At 49.7% G+C, this 24,306-nt stretch overlaps 1 protein-coding gene across 2 annotated transcripts in view; it reads right to left on the bottom strand.

The window, feature by feature from the left end:
* PDCL (phosducin like) overlaps positions 1-24,306 on the bottom strand; it is a 165,627-nt gene that overhangs the window by 19,125 nt on the left and 122,196 nt on the right. The window lies entirely within an intron of this gene.

Below are 24,306 nucleotides of genomic sequence, written 5' to 3'. Positions count from 1 at the left end.
CTGCCCAGGCACTTCCCTTAAGGGGAAGATGCCTTAAAAGAAACCTATCACCAGATTTGGGGCCTATTAGCAGCTGGAGGGAAAATGGAATTATAGCTGTGCTACCACCGATGCAGAATAATGTTGATTAATTTTTGTATTTTATTTTAACATGTCGACACGTTTCTGGAAATAAGTCCCCTTCCTCAGGACCACATCAATCAACAATAGATTTTGGGCCTACAGTATAAGCTGCGACCACCACCAGTGGTCTCTTTTATACAGCATTCTAACATGCTGTATATAAGAGCCCAGGCCGCTGTGTAGAACATAAAAAACACTTTATAATACTCACCTAGGAGGTCACTCCGGTGCAGACTGGTCTAATGGGTGGCGCTGTTCTCCGGGACTGGCGCCTCCTCTTTCAGCCATCTTGGTTTTCCTTCTTCTGAAGCTGGCATGCATGACGCGTCCTACGTCATGCACACAGGCTGATATCTAAGTGCTTCAAGCCACAGGGACCCGCACTATAAAGTGCAGTGAGGAAGGGCCCACAGACTACCGGACCGCTTCTGACCTCCCGTGGATTCGGGATCAACCTGAGCACATCATGGCGCTGACCAGTGTGACCGGGCTGGCAGGTGAAGTTGTGAGTAAACTACACCCTAAACCCGCAGAGACTGTGTTGGCTAGTCCGCGTCACGACAAACTCTCCCCATTACCCTGCTTCCCCCACCATTAACTGTACACCTCGGGGCAACGTTACCGGGCAAGGCCACCCTGTGACAACACCTTACCCGACCTGAAATGGCCCGGCGACGAGTAGGTTAACCGCCTGCCCCGTGTGGCACTACAGTAGTGCTCGCTCATCACTAGTTACAAGTACAGAGCATCCTAGCATGGTAGTGCTCTCTCATCACAAGTAATGAGTATTGAGCACCCGAGCAGGGTAGTGCAAGCTCATTACTAGTTGCGAGTATCGAGCACCTGAGCATGGTAGTGCCCGCTCATCACTAGTTACGAGTATCGAACACCCGAGCATGGTAGTGTCCGCTCATCACTAGTTACGAGTATTGAGCACCTGAGCATGGTAGTGCCCGGTCATCACTAGTTACGAGTACAGAGCACCTGAGCATGGTAGTGCTCACTCATCACTAGTTACAAGTACTGAGCACCAGAGCATGGTAGTGCCCGCTCATCACTAGTTACAAGTACCGAGCACCCGAGCATGGTAGTGCCTGCTCATCACTAGTTACCAGTACTGAGCACCTGAGCATGGTAGTGCCCGCTCATCACTAGTTACGAGTATCGAACACCCGAGCATGGTAGTGCCCGCTCATCACTAGTTACGAGTACAGAGCACCTGAGCATGGTAGTGCCCGCTCATCACTAGTTACGAGTATTGAACACCCGAGCATGGTAGTGCCCGCTCATCACTAGTTACGAGTACAGAGCACACGAGCATGGTAGTGCCCGCTCATCACTAGTTATGAGTATGGAGCACCTGAGCATGGTAGTGCCCGCTCCTCACTAGTTATGAGTATTGAACACCCGAGCATGGTAGTGCCCGCTCATCACTAGTTACGAGTATCGAACACCCGAGCATGGTAGTGCCCGCTCATCACTAATATCGAGCACCTGAGCATGGTAGTGCCCACTCATCACTAGTTATGAGTACCAAGCATCCGAGCATTATAGTGCTCACTCATCACTAATGACGATCCATTTTACAACAGGTCCACCAATCTAAGATTGACGACCTATCCTAAGGGTAGGTTATCAATTATAATGTCCCTGAGAACCCTCGTTTGCAGTTTTTATTGTGAAATCTGGTGATAGAGCCTGTTTAATTAAAGGTAATGTCAGCACATTGTTATTAGAAAATAGCCTCACTCACATCATGAAATGGTAAAAGGTAATGTTTACATCCGTAGGACAAGTCATTTATAATAAAATCAATAGACCCTTGTTCCCTTTAGGACCTGTAAGTAATTTATGTGGCATATGTTTGGCATCAGAAGGCAGAACAGTAACTTTTAAAGCAGTTTCTCGGCTGTTTGACACCATTATCCTTAGTGACAGCTGCAGCGATGCAGTGTAAGCAAACTGGGGATTCAGATGCCAAGTTTTGTGAACCGTCAGAAAACTGAAAATACCTTCTTCTCCCAGCAACATGGCTGGCACATTCATTCTCCGGAAAGATTTCCAATGAACCTCTGACATCGATGTGTCAAAAACGGTTAAGTTACAGGGAGACGGCGCCTGGATAGCTGCAGCCCTATTACCTGGTATTTAGGTCAGAGATACTTAATTGCTTTTACATATTGCTGACTATGCAAATATATATTTAACTGACTGTACATAAATATTTATAGGGATTTATTAAGCCAAAAACCTCACCTTTGTCACTCGCGGTACCCGGAGGAAAAATAGGATGTGACTCTAAATGACTATTTTTCTGCACAAGGGCTAAGGTAGTGGGCAGCAAGTCAAATCAGAAGACATCTACTTATGCATCTTCAGATTTTTCAGAGTTTTATTTTAGAACTATAAGATGAAGTTCTTTGCATTTTTCAGACCCACAGTAGATCATAGTCTTCTAATTGATGGATCTTTTTAATTAAAAGGATCTTTAGGATAGGTCCTCAATATCAGACCGGTGGGGGGGCGACATGATGCACTCCCAACGATTAGCTGTTTCCGGAGCTGGACGGATGTGACCAGCTCCATCAACAGTAAAGGAGCCTGTCACGGGGACCGGGACCCTAAGCTAGCCCTCAGACTGGGGACCCTGCGCTGACCCTCAACTCAGAGGTACACTTGATGGTAGCAAGGTCTGAGTCACCAACGTGCTCCTAAGTCCTTTCCAAGCCCTGATGTAAATCCCCTCCCCCACCTCCACCCAAGGGGTGAGCCAGAACTGTAAACACAAACCCCAAAACTAACAAGAACAGGGGAAACACCAAAAACTTGTATACCTGGCAATCACACCCAAAGGAGCGACTCAACATGCACAAGGGAACCAACATAAAAGGGGGGAAGTAAATAGGCAACTGGGAAACTTCCACACCATACTATAAGAACACCATAGACTGCTGCAGTCAGCCCTAATGCTGCAGCCCACACAGCAAGTAGCAGAGAGGGCTCCTGCAGCTCCTTACACCTCCTGGCCAAGCTTCCAAATGAATGAGAATAACCAGCACCCTCTGCTGGAAGCAGAGGATATATGTAGGGCCTGGGAGTGGTCCAAACCAGAAACACCTGACCAGGAGTCAGAAGCTGCTGGAAAGCAAACTGACATAAATCCTCTCTTTCCCAAAGGAAAGGGAATACATTTAATCAGCAGAGTCTCAAAAGATAAAGTGAGACTCTGACCCAGACCCTGTCACTAATCTCGACCGTGACAGGGCCGTTGCCAGATACTGCTCATTCTCAATATTACAGTACTGGACAGCCCCTTTAAAATATACCATTGGGTTTGGTGCAGCTATTTGACTGATGGATAATCTCCCTCAAAACTCCATACATTGCACTCTCAGCTTCGCAACGGTGGCAGTTTATTTGCCCTGAGAGTCAAGATTGCTAATCTTTCTTAACCACAACAAAAGCCTAAAGGGGGCTTTACACGCTGCGACATCGCTAATGCGGAGTCGTTGGGGTCACGGAATTTGTGACGCACATCCGGCCGCATTAGCGATGCCGTTGCGTGTGACACCGATAAGCGATTTTGCATCGCTGCAAAAACGTGCAAAATCGCTAATCGGCGACATGGGGGTCCATTCTTAAAAATCGTTACTGCAGCAGTAACGAAATTGTTCCTCGTTCCTGCGGCAGCACACATCGCTGCGTGTGACGCCGCAGGAACGAGGAAGCTGCCCTTACCTGCCTCCCGGCTGCTATGCAGAAGGAAGGAGGTGGGCGGGATGTTATGTCCCGCTCATCTCCGCCCCTCCGCTGCTATTGGGTGGCGGTTCAGTGACGCTTCAGTGACGTCGCTGTGACACCGCACGGACCGCCCCCTTAGAAAGGAGGCGGTTCGCCGGTCACAGCGACGTCACCGGACAGGTAAGTATGTGTGACGGCTCTGGGCGATGTTGTGCGGCACGGGCAGCGTTATGCCCGTGTCGCGCAACAGATGGGGGCGGGTACCCACACTAGCGATATCGGGACCGATATCGCAGCGTGTAAAGTAGCCTTTAGAGAAGACCTCTGTAAACATTAGATGATAACCAAAAAAACAAAGCTGTTCTCTGAAATTATGTAGCGAGTAACATAGAATATATGAAATTGGAATTGATTTATTGCTATATAAACTATGTTAAAAAATTAAGTATGTAATGCACAAATTGGCCCATGAAAGCCCAGCAGCCACCGACAAGGCGTATCTCTTTGTTTGGACCCTAACTTTATATGCCTCTACCAAGGGTGAAAGCCCACAATTTTAAGGGCATCACCAATTAAAAATGCCCCTTGCTGATGGGTGGAGTGCTTAGTCAGAAGGGAATCTACTAAAAAGTTTAAAAAGATTAAAAACACCTCCAAGAATAAGACAAGTATAAACAGGTGCAACATTTTGGCTATTGACTAGTTGTTATAGCTTGCACCTGTTCACACTTGTCTTATTCTTGGAGATGCTGGTCAGTTTGTCTATATTTTTATATACAGTAGATGGTCAGCCAATTCTGCCAAAATTGATGAGTTAGGCTGATGTACATCTAATGCAAACGAATACCTTAAGGCCATGTTCACACATAAAACTTTGTCTGGGGCATTTTTAAGCTAACCAAAAGGTATTGTGTCCAAACGTGCATCGGGGCCTGGTACGTTAAATTTTCTTGCTTTATAGGTTTTTCCTGATGAGCTCTCAAACAGTTTCAAAACAAATTTGCACCATGTCAGGATGTCATAGCATTTGATTATAATTGTAAGCAGGCACCAGGAGCGCAATGACGCAACAAAGGCGACTCAGTAGGGACACCCAACAAGTATTTATTTTAAAGCAACAAGGGGTGAGCAGAATGATGGGTCATCAGGGAGTGATACAAAAGTTCAAGATCCAGTAAACCACTTTACAGTGTGTAATATGCAAAACAATCGACTGATCTATTACGTACGTTACTATTGTGTAAATCATTCTATCAGGGAAGCATCAGGGTCACTCCACTTCTGGTCACAGTATTTCCTTATGCAATCAAGCTCAGTACTTATATAAACTAGTCTATTTTAGTTGTACACTAAACTTGACGTGGCTGCGTCACAAATTACTATGTCACCAGTCCAACTTCGGTAACTAGCTTTACTTTCTTTAGTACCGTACATCAAGGCGAGAAGTGACGCCCTTGATCACTCGGACACTGCACTGGAGCAAATGTTTGTTTCCCGATCTCTGGTCTTCGGTATTTAGTTTTTGGTCTTTGACCACGAAGTCTGGTTCTTCTCTGGAGATGGTGCTCGGCATCCTGTCTTTGGTGCTTGACCACGAAGTCTGGTCTTCCTCTGGAGATCGTGTTTGGTATTCCATCTCCAGGTTAATCTGGGTATGGTATTCAGAAGTTGGGCTCCTCTGGAGACGATATTTGGTCTTCAGGTTCCTCTGGAAACGGTATTCGGTTTTTGGGTTCCTCTGGAGACAGTATTCAATATTTGGTCTTCGGCTTCATCTGGAGATGGTATTGGAGTTCTTCTGGAGATGGTCTTTGGGTTCCTCTGGAGATGTATTCGAAATTCGGTCTTTGGCTTCCTCTTGAGATGGTGCTCGGCATCCTGTTTTCAGTGTTTCATCACGAAGTCTGGTCTTCTTCTGGAGATGGTGTTCAAAATTTGGGTTCCTCTAGAGTCGGTATTTGGTCTTTGGGTTCCTCTGGAGGTGGGTTTCTGTTTTTGGGTTCCTCTGGAGATGGTATTTAGGTTCATCTGGAGATGGTATTTAATCTTCAGGTTCTTCTGGAGGCAGTATTTGGTCTTTGGGTTCCTTGGAGACAGTATTCAATATTTGGTCTTTGGCTTCCTTTGGATATGGTATTTGGGTTCTTCTGAAGATTGTCTTCAGGTTCCTCTGGAAATGGTACTCAGTATTCTGTCTTTGGGTTTCTCTGGAGACAGTAGAACTCAGGTCTCCTTCAAACTCAATTTTCTCCCATGTACTTCTACTACAGTCGACACAGGCCTGCTCCTCTGTCTACACTTTCATTCCCCTGCTAGTAGTGGCGCCAGCTCCTCCTTTTTATGCCAACCCGTTCTTTTATATTTTGTAAATGTGCCACAGTTGTCACCTGACCCGGCATTCCCTTCAAACTTTTCCCTTGAGGAAACACACTCTTTGCACTATAGTTCCTGTCGTTTTGGGTCCAACCAGCAGATGGCGATATTTGTTTACAAGTGGTGCATGAGGTTGATTATGAGCATCTTCTGCTTGCCATCCCTTATTTAATAATTTACTTTACTTAGACCTTTTAGATATTTATTGTGTTACTTCATTTTAGCACTGGGTCCATTCATGTGGATTATAAAGTGATATTGACTTTGGCCCATAGTAGCCTTATAGTCTTTGTGATTTTTGAAATTTACTTCTTGCCACTTTTCTGTGTTGCGGTGCCACCTGCTGGTCTCCCCCTTTTTAATCAGTTTTTATGTAATATATTCAAAGAAACTTTACCTTTTTATTAGTTTTGTGTTCTTTGTGCAAATTTTTGTAGGCTGTTAATCCTTTTTGGTAGGTTATGTGGAAAAAATGCATCAGAAAAGTAGTGTGTGCATTGACCCTAAGTGTAATTAGTAAAAGGATATTTAACGCTCAGTATTCTACAGTATATGAGATTACTAGATCATTGGGGCCTGAACACTGAGACTTCCACCAATCAAAGCACAGTGTCCGGCTTTACATATGATGTCTACTAGATCCGTGTCACCTGTACACTAAGACCCTTCACCAATTACCAGTGCAGTGTTCAGCTGAGTAGGTGATATGTACTAGATCAGTGTGACCTGAACACTGAGACCGCTCACCAATCACAAGTGTGGCGCACCTGCGGCTTCAGGCGCCACAGGGTACTGTACCTCGCTTAAGGTGCAGTATGTATCTCGGATACGGAGGAGGTCATCACCAGTAACAACCACAACCAACACATAACACGGGGTTCTCTGTTCCAGGGACCGGGCTAGGGTAGGAGCTGGGGTAGCCATCACGAGGTATGGGACCTCATGCCCACCAGTCAGGAACCAGGGAGGCGGGGCAACAGAGGAAGTTAGGAGCCATCCTACACACACTAGACAGTCAGCATCGGACAGTGTCCGCGTGAGGTCGCACTTAGGAGGAGCAGGCAGACAACTGACAGTTTGGGGCCCGTGGTCTGGAGCCGGAGGCTCAACCCGGGTTCTTAGGAAAAGAAGGGGGATCCCAAGGTTCACGGGGAGTGCAGCAGGCACCCGTGACTTGTTCCACGGCCAAGGAGCTGGGGTGTAGGGAGACCGTCGAAAGGAAACCAACTGAAGGGACTGCTGGTCACGACCTCTGAAGTATCCAGGATCGGCTGGAGCCCATCGCAGCGGGGATCGGCACGTCCAATGGCCGTAAGTGACCAGTGAGTAAATGTCGCGGGCGGGGAGGAGGGTGTCAGCACACCGCGCTCACCCCTTCTGCTCGGGTCCGGCAGCTGCTCAGTGGTGGCTCGAGCCGTGGGCCGGATCCCGGGGTTTCTCGAGCGGCACTCCTCGCCCGTGAGTGAAAGGGATTTTGGTTGGGTGTGGGGATTGTTATAGTTCGTGACGCCACCCACGGTTGTGGTGATTTCACCACCGCTGCTCAATACGGGGATCCCGGGGATGGTGATGCGGAGCAGCCAGGTGTTGTGTTGCCCCTCCGTGGGCAGGGGTTGGTGATCCCGGGGCCCGGTGATGGTTTGTGAGGTGCAGGGCCTTGTGGGCGCAGGGACGCGGGGGCAGCGCTGTGCCTTGCGGCACTGTGGTACTCACTCAGCCTGAGACACGGACACAGTTTGTACGGTAAACCAAACGGCTGGTAGGACGGTCCCACAGACGGCTGCACCTGCACTCCCGGTAGGTGACGGTGATGTCCCTCTTCCTTGCACCTATGGTTGGTTTGTGGTAGCGGTGGATTCCCTCCGGTTACCCGCTCCCCGACTACAATCTGGGCCGGAGGAGCTCTACACTTTGCCCGCAGGCGCTGGCCCTGAGAAACTGGTGCCGTGGCGGTGGCGGTGTCTCTCTGCTTCAGGTTGGGCTGTTGCCTTCTATCGGGTCTTTGGTGTTGGGGGATCTGCGTCCCCTTCACTGACGGATTTGGCAAATTTGGCGACTCCTAGCCTTGCCGGGGTCCGAGAGGCCCCTGCCCTGGTGCTGACTGTCCTTCGGAACAGTGCTCCAGACCACCGGGCACACAGCCACTGGGGTCCTTCCAGGAACTTCCAAACGGTCCCCCTCCAGACAGTCACCGCCGTTGCTGACCTTGCTGATCTGGCCCTGCACAAAGCTGGACCCTTCAGGCTTTCCTTCCTTCTTGTCACCTCACTTGCTTTCCTCCTTTACCACTGTTACTACTTTCACTTGTTTACTCCTTCACTTAGCTCCTCACACTTGCCCTGCCTGGGCTAAACTGCCTGGTTTTCCCGCCTCCAGAGTTGTGAGCTCCTCGGTGGGTGGAGCCAACCGCCTGGCCCACCCCCTGGTGTGCATCAACAGACTCCTGGAGGAAGGCAACAAGGATTTCTGGTTAGCTGTGATGTGCCTACCTGGAGTGTGGGGTGTGGTGGTGTTGTGACCTGTGTCCCCTGGCTTGCCCAGGGCGACACATTCCCCCTTAGCAAAATGCAGACCGTCCGCGGGCTGCCGTCCTACACCGGTTTTATTTTTCTGTAAAAGGGGTAACAAGGTTAGAAAACATGCATAACATTTTTAATAACTCTTCCCAAGACGGGAGGCACATTTACTTAAACGTTGCAACGGTATACGGTCACGGTTTCCGCTCTCTCCCACCCAAGCAACCTGGCCCTGATGCTGCCCCTAAAGCCCAGGCAGCACCCCTTGACCCACAGTCCAGCACAAGTTACCCGAGCGGGATCTGTCCTTCCCCTCCAGAGGGTGGCCACCGGTTCCTTTGGTGGCTGGGCCCTAGCCTGCTCTGCTGAGGGCCCTCCCTCCACCCTGCCTCTCCGGAGGCGGCATTGCGGAAACGGTAACGGTATCCAACATATTTACAAGCCACTTAACGTTTGTGGTGCCCTGCAAGTTCACGGGCTTGTCCATGGATAGTTCCCATGCAAAACTTTAAACGGTCCCCACGGGGACAACGGTGCCGGCTCCGGCCGGTTCAATCACCAGCAGACAATCAGATGAAAAACTCGGTAATTTTCATTTTCCTTATCATTCTTTTGCAAACTTTCAAACAAACAAACTTAACTCAGTGGTGGTCCCAACGGGGACGGTGCAACGGGCATCCGCTGCCCTACTCCGGTCCTTCAGGCTCCAGTGCTCCTTCCAAGAGAGGGGGCGCGGCACTTGCTAAGGCCTCTGGGCTGCCCTTCAATCTAGCGTCCAGCGCAAACCACCCTCGCTCCCCAAAGAACCGAGTGTACTGAATGATATCACCCGGCATCAAATTACGGCCAGGATGCTCCTCGGGCAGGTGGGCATTCACATCCCGCCGGGCTACAAAAACTTCGGCCTCCAGGCCCGGCTCGTAGATGAACCCGTAGCCCCGGCGGACATCAAACCGCCTCACCTGCCCCACGTACAACGGTCCTCGGACACGGGAGGTCGCCCGCCGGAGGTGCTCCTTCTCCCGGATCGCTCTGGCCACCAGTTCGGCCTTCTTCCGCTCCCTCTCCTCGATCTCCAGGCCCAGCGGTACCGGCTCCCTATCCCAGTACGGCGCTGCTGCCAGCACCGGCGCACGGGTCGGGCCCCGCGGGACATCCAAAACATTACCCACTGTCAGGAAGGTGGGCGGCGTATCCCGCGGTGTCATGGCCTTGGGCGCTGCCTTGCAGCAACAACCCGGCGCCACCTCAGCCGAGGTGTGGGGGATGGGCATAGGGGCTTTCCGCTGCCGGGCCTTCGGCTCGGAACGGATCGTCGGCTCCGGCTCGGGGGGTTTCTCAAGGGATGCCTCCGGTTCTACTTTCGGCGTCTTCCACGGTAACACCTCCGGTGTGCCGCGGGCTCCGGCTACAGGTCGGCCCGCCTGGGCGGGGTCGCTGGGTACTGCTACCGGTTGCGGTGGTAGCAGGCCTAGTGGCGGGGTCACGGCCTCTGGGACGGGTGGCGAGGGAGGCAACGGGGGGAGAGGGCTTGGACCGGGCCCCACAGCCGCGATGACCGGCCCTACAAGGGCATCGGGACGTGGGTCACTCACCCTCCCTTTCTCCGCCTCCTCCTCGCGTCTCCGCACGGTGGCTACAACGTCCGCCATGTCAGCCTCCCACTCCTCCATGAGGAGCTGCATCCTGACCTGCAGCCTTTGGTAGAGCTGCGCGGTTCGGATTTCCACCCACGCCGCGGTTCCAGGCGCGGGGGCTACGGTGTCGCGGGACGGCATCCACATGATGGCTCTTCTGTTTGCTTCCAGGAACGGTATTTTCGCAGGGTCCTGGCGTCCCTGCTTTTATAGCTGCAGCTACATGCGTCCAGCCGCCATCGCGTCCCCCCCTAGCTCTTTTCGGCCCCTCCTCTCTCGGGGCGGGGTTTTGGCCTTCGCGCCTCTACTGCTCGAGAAGACGCTCGAGCGGGAACTTTTCGCGCCAAAGATGGCGGCTTCTGAAATTTTTCTGCCGGATACCTCCGGCGGTAACAAGGCGCACCTCTACCAGACGGCAGAGCGGTAAGATCCTGTTCGTGACGCCAAGTTGTCGCGGGCGGGGAGGAGGGTGTCAGCACACCGCGCTCACCCCTTCTGCTCGGGTCCGGCAGCTGCTCAGTGGTGGCTCGAGCCGTGGGCCGGATCCCGGGGTTTCTCGAGCGGCACTCCTCGCCCGTGAGTGAAAGGGATTTTGGTTGGGTGTGGGGATTGTTATAGTTCGTGACGCCACCCACGGTTGTGGTGATTTCACCACCGCTGCTCAATACGGGGATCCCGGGGATGGTGATGCGGAGCAGCCAGGTGTTGTGTTGCCCCTCCGTGGGCAGGGGTTGGTGATCCCGGGGCCCGGTGATGGTTTGTGAGGTGCAGGGCCTTGTGGGCGCAGGGACGCGGGGGCAGCGCTGTGCCTTGCGGCACTGTGGTACTCACTCAGCCTGAGACACGGACACAGTTTGTACGGTAAACCAAACGGCTGGTAGGACGGTCCCACAGACGGCTGCACCTGCACTCCCGGTAGGTGACGGTGATGTCCCTCTTCCTTGCACCTATGGTTGGTTTGTGGTAGCGGTGGATTCCCTCCGGTTACCCGCTCCCCGACTACAATCTGGGCCGGAGGAGCTCTACACTTTGCCCGCAGGCGCTGGCCCTGAGAAACTGGTGCCGTGGCGGTGGCGGTGTCTCTCTGCTTCAGGTTGGGCTGTTGCCTTCTATCGGGTCTTTGGTGTTGGGGGATCTGCGTCCCCTTCACTGACGGATTTGGCAAATTTGGCGACTCCTAGCCTTGCCGGGGTCCGAGAGGCCCCTGCCCTGGTGCTGACTGTCCTTCGGAACAGTGCTCCAGACCACCGGGCACACAGCCACCGGGGTCCTTCCAGGAACTTCCAAACGGTCCCCCTCCAGACAGTCACCGCCGTTGCTGACCTTGCTGATCTGGCCCTGCACAAAGCTGGACCCTTCAGGCTTTCCTTCCTTCTTGTCACCTCACTTGCTTTCCTCCTTTACCACTGTTACTACTTTCACTTGTTTACTCCTTCACTTAGCTCCTCACACTTGCCCTGCCTGGGCTAAACTGCCTGGTTTTCCCGCCTCCAGAGTTGTGAGCTCCTCGGTGGGCGGAGCCAACCGCCTGGCCCACCCCCTGGTGTGCATCAACAGACTCCTGGAGGAAGGCAACAAGGATTTCTGGTTAGCTGTGATGTGCCTACCTGGAGTGTGGGGTGTGGTGGTGTTGTGACCTGTGTCCCCTGGCTTGCCCAGGGCGACACATAAAGAGACCTTGAACTGCACCGCCTGTGTCATCTCGTTACTGCTGGCGCCCACACCATCGCTTCCCCAGGCAGACAATTGACAGTTCGGGGCCCGTGGTCTGGAGCCGGAGGCTCAACCCGGGTTCTCAGGAAAAGAAGAGGGATCCCAAGGTTCACGGGGAGTGCAGCAGGCACCCGTGACTTGTTCCACAGCCAAGGAGCTGGGGTATAGGGAGACCGTCGAAAGGAAACCAACTGAAGGGACCACTGGTCACGACCTCTGAAGTATCCAGGATCGGCTGGAGCCCATCGCAGTGGGGATCGGCACGTCCAATGGCCGTAAGTGACCAGTGAGTAAAGAGACCTTGAACTGCATCGCCTGTGTCATCTCGTTACTGCTGGCGCCCACACCATCGCTCCCCCAGCACTATCCGCGCCTGAGAGATTACCACCACCATCATCCTCCCTGGGGCCTAGCTCTGCCCGTGGAGAGCTGTACCAACTGAGCTACATAGCCATTTGCCCCAGGAGAGAGAAGCGATCCCGCAGCGGCGGATTATCTTGGTCGCATACCACGGGTGGCGTCATGAACAACTACCCCCATCGTCCCCATCCCCAGCCTTTTATTGACACCCAGGGTCACGGAACCGGGCAAGGCCACCGCGGCGACCAAGCAGAAGCACCGCGGCCTAGCGAGGAGTAGCACCCGACCCCGTGGGCGTGTCACAAGCACATCTTTCAGCTGGATAGGTGATTACTAGATCAGTTGAGCCTGAGGACTGAGACCCTGCACCGATCACGAACGAAACATTGGGCTGGATAGGCGATATCTACTAGATCAGTGGGGCCTGACCACTGAAACCACCCACCGATTACTAGCACAGTGTTCGGTTTTACATGTGATATCTACTAGATCAGGTGGGTCTGTCCACTAAGACCCTGCACTAATTACAAGCACATTGTTTGATTGGGTAAGTTATATCTACTAGATATGTTGAGCCTGAGCAATGAAACCCCCCCTCCGATAACAAGCATAGCGTTGGGCTGTATAGGGGATATCTACTAGATCAGGTGGCCTGATCACTGAGACTCCCCACTGATCAAAAGAGCACTGTTTGGCTGGATATATGATATCTGCTAGATTAGTGGGGCTTATCCACTGAGAGCTCCCACCAATTATAAGCACATTGTTCGGTTTTTCGTGTGATAGCTATTGGATCAGATGGGCCTGTCCACTGAGACTCCACCAATTACAAGTGCAGTGTGCAGTTGGATAGGTGATATCTACTAGATCAGTGGAACCTGGACACTGAGACCCCCCCACTGATCAAAAGCACAGTGATCCACTGGATAGGTGATTACTAGATCAGTTGAGCCTTAGGACTGAGATCCCCCACCGATCACAAACGCAGCATTTGACTGGATACGTGATATCTACTAGATCAGGTGGCCTGACCACTGAGATCCCCCCCACCGATCACCAGCACAACTTTATGCTATATAGGGGATATCTGCTAGATCAGGTGGGCCTGTCCACTGAGACCCTCCACCAATTACAAGAGCAGTGTGCAGTTGGATAGGTGATACCTGCTACATCAGTGTGGCCTGACTACCGAGACCCCAGCGATCACAAGCACATCATTAGGCTGGATAGGGGATATCTACCAGATTACTGGGGCCTGATCACTAAGACCCCCCGATTACAAGTACAGTGGAACCTCGCTTAACGAGTAACCCACTTAACGAGAATTTTGCTTAACAAGCAAAGCTTTCTGTAAATTTGTAACTCGGTTTACGAGAAAGCTTTGCTGTACGAGCAAAATACCGCACACACTTCCGGATCCGTACATCCACCGCGGTCAGACCCGCACTTGCAGTCCACACAAACACACTCAAGCACTCACAAAACACACACAAACACACATGCACGCACACACATACAGTATTATGCTCACCTTACCTTCCGTTCCATCGCTGGCCTCCTGGGTCTTGTAGTCCACCGTTACATCGCGACGAGGGAGGAATCCTCCCAGCGAACTACAAGACCCAGGAGGTTGGCGATGGAACGTAAGGTAAGGTGAGCATAATATGTGTACCTTCCGTTCCACCGCTGGCCTCCTGGGTCCTGTAGTTCGCCGCTCCAAGATGTGTATCGGCAACCATAGTGACGAGACAGGAGCTTCGGCTGTCAGACGCTACTCAAAGGCAGCGCGCTGGCCAATTAGAGGCAAGCGGCTCCTGCCTTTGCCGTCAGCGCTCTGGCAGCAGAAGTTCCTCCCTCGTCGTGATGGTTACCAGATACACAGCCCGTACTAGCGAACAGCAAGTCCCAGCAGACCGGCGATGGAACGGAAGGTAAGGTGAGCATAATATGTGCGTGTGCATGCGTGTTTGTGTGTGTTTGTGTGAGTTTGTGTGTGTTTGTGCGTGTGTGGAATGGCACAATAGGGGACCAGGATGGGATATTTAACATGTTGTGGAAGGAATTGTCTGCATTCCAATGATTTACTATGGGAAATTTTGCTTTGCTGAACGAGTAACTTGGTTAACAAGCACAGTCCCAGAACGGATTGTTCTCGTTAACCAAGGTTCCACTGTACTGCATTTGGCTGGATAGGTGATAACTACTAGAACAGTGAGGCCTGACCACTGAGATCCCCCACTGATCAAAAGCGCAGTGTTCAGCTGGATAGGTGATATCTACTGGATCAGTTGGGCCTGACCACTGAGACCCCCCACTGATCAAAAGCGCAGTGTTCAGCTGATTAGGTGATATCTACTGAATCAGTTGGGCCTGACCACTGAGACCCCCCACTGATCAAAAGCGCAGTGTTCAATTTTATATTTAATATCTAGTAGATCAGGTGGGCCTGTCCACTGAGACCCTGCCTCAGTTACAAGAGCAGCCATTCAGCTTGATAGTGGTCGTGCTCCACCTATCAAGCTCAATTCTGCTCTTGTAATTGGGGAGGGTCTCAGTGGTCAGGAACCACTGATCTAGTAGATATGGCCTATCTAGCTGAACAATATGTTTTTGATCAGTGGGGGGGGATGGTCTAGGTGGTCATGCCTCACTGTTCTAGTAGTTATCACTTATGCATGAAAATGCTGCGCTTGCGATCGGTGGGGGAATCTCAGTGGTCAAGCTCAACTGATCTAGTGGATATCACCTGAGACACCCCCCCACCGATCACAAGTGCAGCGTTTGGCTGGATAGGTGCTTACTAGATCAGTTTGGCCTGACCACTGAGACCCCCCCACCAATCACAAGTGCATAATTTGGCTTGATAAGTAATAACTATTAGGGTGACGCCCTGGACTAGTCAGGTCATCCCAGGTAGTCACACACACACAACACCACCCCATCCCCGACTAGGTGACAGCAGCCAACCAAGAAACCCTTGTCACCACCCTCCAGGTTTGATGTCCACACTAGGGGGGGGGGCGGGGCCAGGTGGTTGGCCCCGCCCACCGAGGAGTTCACAGGCCTGGAGGCGGGAAAGCACAGTCAGTCTAGAGTTGTGCAGAGTAGAGAGAAGTCAAGTTCAAAGGCAGACCTGTGTTCAGGCCTGCCAACAGATTAGTCCGGTGGCTGGGTCGGAGCCCAGTCACCTTTGGCAAGGAGGCAGATGGTGGTGGCCATCTGCAGGAGCTGGGATTACAGCCGGTGGAACCATAGGGACCGGGGTCGGGCAGTGGTCCGCCGGTACCGAACCGGGGAACCGATTGGAAACCGGAGCACCAGGAGGGGTACTCAGACCCAGTACAAAGCTCTGAACTGACAGGGTCAAGTCAAATCAACTGATTGCGGACTGGACTTTAGGACCTATCCCACACAAGACCCGTTAGAAGACAACAGCCCAACCATACAGGGTAAAGCCACCGCCAAGGCATAGAGACCCAAAGGGCCAGTGTCTGTGGGCAAATGGGCTCCTACGGCATATAGAAGTCGGGGAGCGGACTACCGGTGTTTAGGCATAGGAGTCAAAACATTCTTACAAAGAGGTGCAGGAGAAAGGCGGAAACCACCAACCTATTCTGGGAGAAGCTGCAGCCGGCTGCGGGCCCCGTTCATCACCCCATTTGGTTTACCGGAGACTCCAGTGTATTGTGTCATAGTGAGTACACCAGTACCTTCGGGGCGCACACCGTGCCAGCATCCAGCCCGCACCCGCTCCCACGCTTCAGCACCTCCCCCTCGCCCCCGGGACCATCATCCCCCTACCCACGGAGGGGTCAACACCAAGCTGCGCAACACCGTCCCCGGGAGGCCTAGTTAACGGCAGCGGTGGTGTCCATCTATTCACCACAACCCGTGGGTGGCGTCACAAACTTACATCCCAAACCAAACCACCGCGGCCCCGGCCGTGGAACTCCCCGTCAAGTCCCTGCGTGTAGTGCCGACTCCCTTGCAGAGTGACGTGAGAGGCTCGAGCCACCACCCACCGTACAAGCACGGATCCGAGCAGCTCAGCGGTCGCAGCCGAGCCAGCGGGGTGGTACATTAGATCAGTGGAACCTGACCACTGAAATCCCCCACCGATCACAAGTACAACTTTCAGTTGTCTAGGGCAAGCCCACAGAGGTCGAATGTAGGTGCTGCACTAAATGCCCGACAGTTGTTCCATTCTAAGTGATTCGACAACGGAGACGCCCACTCATCGTTATAATGGCGAGATCTACAAGTTGTCACCTGTGGTCAGGTGACAAGTTGTTATAAGTTGAAAGCCCCTTTAATTCCACAAGTCACCACTCATTTCTTCCTTCCAGTACAAGCCACCACCACACCACTGGCTTTACCGACAACCCAACTCTGTGTAATTGTGCTGCCCAATACAAAGTGCAAGTGGAAATCTGTTATTTCCAGTATTATTTGAGTTCATGCCAATTCTTTAACTCTCTTTTTGGCATTAGTCTCACTTTTATATCTAGTCCAGACTCTTTTACATATCAGGACTGTAAGGAAACTCTATCTCCGAGTCATTCTGTTTCTGGTGCTTCTTCCGTATACTGTTGCCTATTATACAACATTGCGATTATAGTGGCACATTACAAAGACTGGATATTACTAGTAAAGTTGTGGTAAACTAAAACAGATGCATTTTGCAGCTTGGAAGGAGAACTTTTCCCGAGCGAGATGTAAAATGAAAAGCTGGTTACAGCAATTTAGGAATTTATAGCTCCTCAATCTGTTTTCCTGCTCATGGAACTGCTCATGTGTGAAATATTTGATTAAGATTTCAATTCCGATGTCTTTAAAGCGCGGAGTTAGAGATGTTTGCTACCGATAAGACTCTCATTATCTCAGGATTGGGACTAGTTTATGGGCAACTTCTTCACACGTGTTGAGCTGGGACATTCAAGGTCTGTTCCGAAAGCCGGTTACGAAGGATAAATATTGAGGTCAAGAGAAACTTTAGGCGCTCGAGTCCGGGTTTGTCATCCAACTTCACAAAAACGTAGATTGTACAGAGATTTGGAGGGTGGGGTGAAGGATTACTAGAGGGGGTACCAGCTTCTAATAGTCTAGTATTGTCATGATCTGGGGGAGGTAATCGGGAGCCAAGTGAGTCAGACTTTGGGGGAGAAACGAGTGGGAGACTGTTCCTTTTTTAGCTGTTGCAAACATATGAAGGATAACTCACAGTGCATTTTTGGCGCATTAATGATACATTCATTAATTTCACTTCATTCCAATGAACTGCTACCACTCATAAAAATAATAATATTTATAAGCCAGAAATACTCATTCCTCATCAGAGTCCTAAAAACATAAAGTGGCTTATGGAAAATAACCTAAGAACAATAAAAGTATGTAAAATAGGCGATAGCATATAAGGGTCGGTGCTATTTATATGTGTATATAGATCTTTCAAAGATAAGATCAGCAATTTAAACAGCCAGTACGTTCCTCTGTTACAGGAAAATCAGGGTTTCAATTAATATGTAAATGAGGCTAAAGAGCTATGGCAGATCTGAAGCCTCTGTCACTCCTGCTCTGTTCCCCGCCCCCAGTCGGTCAGCAGCTACTGATTGGTTGCAGCGGTCACATGGCAAAAAAGGGTGACATTACCCACTAGGAATAGTAGTGCTGACATCTCTGGGAGGTGAGTACAGATTGTTTTTTATTTTGTTCGGGGCACTGATCTGGTTAGGCAGGGGTTGTCCTCAGCTTTAACAGCTCCTGTTACTTTCTACAATAGTCTCTATTTACTGGTTCCGTCTCTTAACATTTGAAATGGCCGTAAATGTTTATTTAAGGACAGGACTCGTAACTGGTGATGAGCCGGCACTACCATGCTCAGGTGCTCAGTACTCGTAACTAGTGATGAGCGGGCACTACCATGCTCGGGTGCTCAGTACTGGTAACTAGAGATGAGCGGGCACTACCATGCTCAGGTGCTCAGTACTCGTAACTAGTGATGAGCGGGCACTACCATGCTTGGGTGCTCAGTACTCGTAACTAGTGATGAGCGAGCACTACCATGCTCGGGTGCTCAGTACTCGTAACTAGTGATGAGCGGGCACTACCATGCTTGGGTGCTCAGTACTCGTAACTAGTGATGAGCGGGCACTACCATGCTTGGGTGCTCAGTACTCGTAACTAGTGATGAGCGAGCACTACCGTGCTCGGGTGCTCAGTACTCGTAACTAGTGATGAGTGAGCACTACCATGCTCAGGTGCTCCGTACTTGTAACTAGTGATGAGCGAGCACTACCATGCTCGGGTGCTCAGTACTCGTAAGTAGTGATGAGCGGCCACTACTGTGCTCGGTACTCGTAATGAACAGTTAGATCCTCAAATGCGTATAACTTTCGTATCCAAGTATAATGGAAGTCAATGGAGAAAGATGCTTGAGTTCCCCATTGACTTTCATTATACTCAGTACACGAGTCGCTCCTATCCGAGAGTCCTACTGTTCTTTACGAGGTACTGAGCCCTTGGGCATGATAACGCTTGCTCTTCACTAGTGCTGATGTGTTGAAATGCTATCTAAGGGTTTGGTGAACACTCCTGTGTCTGTTGCGCTCATGTCTCTAAATTTCCCCATCTGTCTCTTTCCCCGTCTGTCTCTTTCCTCATCTGTCTCTTTCCTCATCTGTCTCTTTCCCGGTCTGTCTATTTCCAGGTCTGTCTCTTTGCCTGTCTGCCTCTTTGCCCATCTGTCTCTTTCCAGGGCTGTCTCTTTCTAGGTCTGTCTCTTTGCCCGTCTGTCTCCTTGCCCGGCTGTCCCTTTCCAGGGCTGTCCCTTTCCAGGGCTGTCTCTTTCCAGGGATGTCTCTTTCCAGGTCTGTTTCTTTGCCCGTCTGTCTCTTTCCCGTCTGTCTCTTTGCCCATCTGTCTCTTTCCAGGGCTGTCTCTTTCTAGGTCTATCTCTTTGCCTGTTTGTCTCTTTCCAGGGCTATCTCTTTCCAGGGCTGTATCTTTCCAGGTCTGTCTCTTTGCCCGTCTGTCTCTTTGCCTGTCTGTCTCTTTGCCTGTCTGTCTCTTTCCAGGGCTGTCTCTTTCCAGGGCTGTCTCTTTCCAGGGCTGTCTCTTTCCAGGGCTGTCTCTTCCCCTGTCTGTCTCTTTCCAGGTCTGTCTCTTTCCAGGTCTGTCTCTTTCCCCGTCTCTTTCCCCATATAGTCTCTTTCCAGGTCTGTCTCTTTCCAGGTCTGTCTCTTTCCAGGTCTGTCTCTTTGCCCGTCTGTCTCTTTGCCCGTCTGTCTCTTTGCCCGTCTGTCTCTGTCTGTCTCTTTCCACGTCTATCTTTGTCTGTCTCTATCTCTCTGTCTCTTTCCCCATCTGTCTCTGTCTCTGTCTGTCTTTTTCTGTCTGTCTCTATCCGTCTCCCCACTGACATCTTATTACCTCACACATGAGCTTCTTATACTAACAGTTTATTTTGTTCCTATAGCAACCACTGACAGTTGCTATTAATAACCTATAGCTCCCACCTCCATTCAGTTTAATGAAGGCAGGATTATTGGAGCGCAACTGTAAAGCACGGGGTTACATTTTCCCACCCAAACATAGTCTATGACGTTCCCTGAGTCACATGGAGTGTCTGTGCAAAATATTGTGGCTGTAGCTGCGACGGTACAGATGCCAATCCTGGACACACACACACACACACACACACACACACACACACAGCTTTATATATTAGTTGGTCAGATGAATGCAAGTTCAAAACAAAAAATGAAGGAAAGAAAGACACAAAAAAAGGAAAATAACCAAAAAACCTCAAAATATTACAATTTAGATTACCCTTCTTTTTCCTATATACATATACAGTATTTAAAAGCAAAACAAAACACAATCATTATCTCTGCATCCATAAAAGTCTGATCTATCAAAATGTAAAATTATTTAACCCATACAGTAGATTGTAGAGCATAAAAGAAAAACAAAATAAGTGCCAATTGCAGTTTTTTGGTCACTGCGCCCCTGTAAAAAAGTGCAATATAAAGTGATTAAAATATTGTATTTGACCGAAAATTCGATCAATAAAAACCCAAGCTCGGCAAAAAAATCCATCATACATTTCCATCCACGGAAAAATCAAAAAGTTACAGATTGTACAAAATGATTTTTTTTTTTACAACTGCCTGATTTTTTTTAATCATTATAATTAAAAAATAAATAAATATTCAAGTTTAGTATTGCTGTAATGGTACAGACCTGGAGCATCAAATTGGCAAGTCATTTTTACCACTCAATTAACAAAAAGTAGGATCATTCAAAACTGCAACTTGTCCTGCAAAAATGCAGTCTTGCTATGGCTAGATACTGTAAATGGAAAAATAAAATAAATAAATAAAATTAAAAAAAAAAAGTTATGGCTCTTTGAAAAAGGGGAGAAAAAAAATAAAATCTAAAAAATGAAAATTGAAAAGAGGTTAAACAAGTGACTAGTATTTAGGAGAGGAATCTAGAACTCTGCAAAAAGGAAATGGATACAAATATTGAGAGATCATATATAGGATACAATAAAACTAAATATAGGTACAAATTACAAATGATCACTCATTTTATTAAAAATAAACTCCCTCGGCGGGGACACGGGGACTAAAGCCGGGTAAATGGAAAACTCCAAATTTACTCATTTTAATTACAAAACAAACGAGGTCTGCTGGTATATTTCTCTTTGAATGATGGCAATCAGCACAATGCATACTGTAGCGACGGAGGAGATCTTTCACATATGTCAGCTATTAAAGTGATTAAATTACAATTCTAAATGACTGCAATTTATTTTTATGTGCAGAGCTGCAAACTTCTGATTAAAATTTTAATTGCAGTGAAGATAGCTGCCTCTTACAAACTGCTCCATCAACTTGGGGAAAAAAAGTGACGATGCCGCTCTGTGTCCTTATGTGTTTGAGTTGGACAGAGAAATGTCTGCCTTGTGTGTTACTGACTGCTTCAGATAAAGTAATTGGAATGGCTTGTCCTACGGGAAGAAGTTTCAATTTATTGAAATTTAGTGCTGCAAGCAACATCACAATGACATAATGTCTTCCTATTTTTCTGAATGTATATTTCAATCTAGTATTACACAGTAGCGCCAGCAACAGGGTACAATGAGAGCTGGTGATTTCTCAGTGGCACAACTGAAAGCTTGTGGCACAACCCAACTATGGCACAATCCATCTAGAATCAGTGTCACACAACCCAACTATGGCACAACACAAGTAGAGTTAGTGGCACAACCCAACTATGGCACAACACAAGTAGAGTTAGTGGCACAACCCAACTATGGCACAAGCCAACTAAAGTTAGTGGCACAACCCAACTAGAGTTAGTAACACAACCCAACTTTGGCCCATCCCAACTAAAGCTAGTGGAACAACCCAACCTTGGCACAACCCAACCAAATATAGTAGCACAACCCAATTGAAGTTAGTGACACAGTCCAATTTGGTCACAACCCAATTAGAGTAAGCGATACAACCCAATTATGGTACAACCCAACTGAAGTTAGTGATACAAACCAATTCTAGCACAGCTCAACTAGAGTAAGTGGCACAACCCAATTCTGGTACAACCCAACTAAGGTTAGTGGCACAATCCAATTCTGGCTCAACCCACCTAGAGTTAGTGGCACAACCCAACTGAAGTTAGTGACACAAGCCAATTCTGTCACAACCCAACTAGAGTTAGCAGCATAATCCAACTCTGGCATGATCAAACTTGAGTTAGTGGCACAACCCAACTTTGGCACAACACAACTAAAGTTAGTGGCACAACCGAACTTTGGCCCAACCCAACTAGAGTTAATGGCACAACCCAACTGAAGTTGGTGACATAACCCAATTCTGTCATAACCCAACTAGTGTAAGTGGCACAAAACAACTCTGGCACATCCTAACTGAAGTTAGTGGTACAACTCAACTAAAGTTAGTAACACAACCCAACTCTGGCCCATCTCAACTAAAATTAGTGGCACAACCTAACTTTGGCATAACCCAACCAAAGTTAGTGGCACAAGCCAACTCTGACACAACCCAGCTAAAGTTAGTGGCACAACCCAACTGAAGTTAGTGACATGACCCAATTCTGTCACAACCCAACTAGAGCAAGTGGCACAACACAACTCTGGCACAACCCAACTGAAGTTAGTGACACAATCCAATTCTGGCACAGCTCAACAAGAGTTAGTGGTGCAAATCAACTCTGACACAGCCCAATAGAGTTAGTGGCACAACCCAACCTTGGCACAACCAAACCAAATTTAGTGGCACAACCTAACTTTGACACAACCTAGCTGAAGTTAGTGGCACAATCCAATTCTGTCACACCCAAACTAGAATAAGTGGCACAACCCAACTAGAGTTAGTAACATAACTTTAGTTGGGATGGGCCAGATTTGGGTTAATGGCACAACCCAACCAAAGTGAGTGGCACAACCCAACTCTGACACAATCCAGCTAAAGTTAGTGGCACAAGCCAACTCTGGCACAACCCTACTGAAGTTAGTGCCAAAACCCAATGCTGTCACAACCCAACTGAAGTTTGTGAAACAACCCAACTCTGGCACAGCTCAACTAGCGGTAGTGGCAAACACAAATCTGACACAACCCAACTAAAGATAGGGACACAACCCAATTAGAGTAAGTGGCACAACCCAACTCTGGCACAACCCAAATAGAGTTAGTAGTACAAGTCAACTCTGGCACAACCCAACTAAAGTTAGTGGCACAACCCAACCCTGACTTTCAGTTGTCTAATATAGATGAATTGTTGGATGTGCTCTTCTGAGACTCATTAATAGTTGATACCCATAACTGGTTTGAGGATCTGTGTTTGAGACAGAAGGAAAGTTAAATTAGTTTTCCATGAATATTGTTTTTCCCCCATCGCCTAAAGCTTGGTTAAAATAATGAAAAGCGCTGTCACCAGCTCCCAAGACTCTTGCGGCTTCTGTAGTGATTGTTTACAGGCCGCACTGGTTATCTTATGAGTCCAGCACACATCACCGCTGCAGGCAATTGTGGCGCCCCTGACCTGGTTAGGCACCACTGAGTACTGCACCCATGCTGGGGGCAGTACAATACAGGTAATCCAGAAGGCTGACCGAGGTGTGATTACACAGGCGCATAGTAATCAGGTCTCCCACATGGACCTTTGAGTGGACCCCTGGGGAATCCAGAAGGGGGCATGGCCTCCATATTCACTCAAGGGGTGTGGTAGAGAGCCTGGTTGCTAGGTTGCATAGGCAGGCACAGAGGGGAGGGAGTAGTGAGCCAGTTAGTGAGTGCAGCTCAGGGAGAGCAGACGCATGCAGCAGACCCTGGAGTCTGGCACAATCTGACAGTGCACGTGCAGTGGCTACCGACGGGGGAGAACGGCCACCTGAGGCTGGAGGCAAGCGGTGGCTGAGTAAGGGGACTGCCAGGGAGGTACCAGGCCCGTAAGGGTAACAGGTCCCAGCGCAGAGATTCATTCAATTTTCTCCTGCCAAACCTGCCGGAGGGGGCACTTCAGGCCTCCACCACAACACCACAGAGTTCACAGCCACGTAGCAACGAGGGGGCCCATAGCTCACAAGAGGCAAGCAGCCAGAGTGACCTCGTCCAGGCTACAAGCAAACGGGCCGAAAAGAGGGGAGAACAGGCAGCAGCAACTTCCCTGGGTGACCCCCGTAGGGACTTCAAGTTGGGGTCACCCCAAAAACATCAGGGCTAGAGAAGGCGAGTCGGTAGTCACCCTCACAGTCAGCCTGAAGGAATTCCTGGTTTCTACGCTCGGGTACTCACCCTGCCATCTATTGTGAGTAAAAA

Source organism: Anomaloglossus baeobatrachus, chromosome 9, assembly GCF_048569485.1.
Source record: "Anomaloglossus baeobatrachus isolate aAnoBae1 chromosome 9, aAnoBae1.hap1, whole genome shotgun sequence".
Classification (NCBI taxonomy): Eukaryota; Metazoa; Chordata; class Amphibia; order Anura; family Aromobatidae; genus Anomaloglossus; species Anomaloglossus baeobatrachus.
The sequence above is the reverse complement of the archived record's forward strand: the minus strand, read 5'-3'. Positions and strand labels throughout refer to the sequence as shown.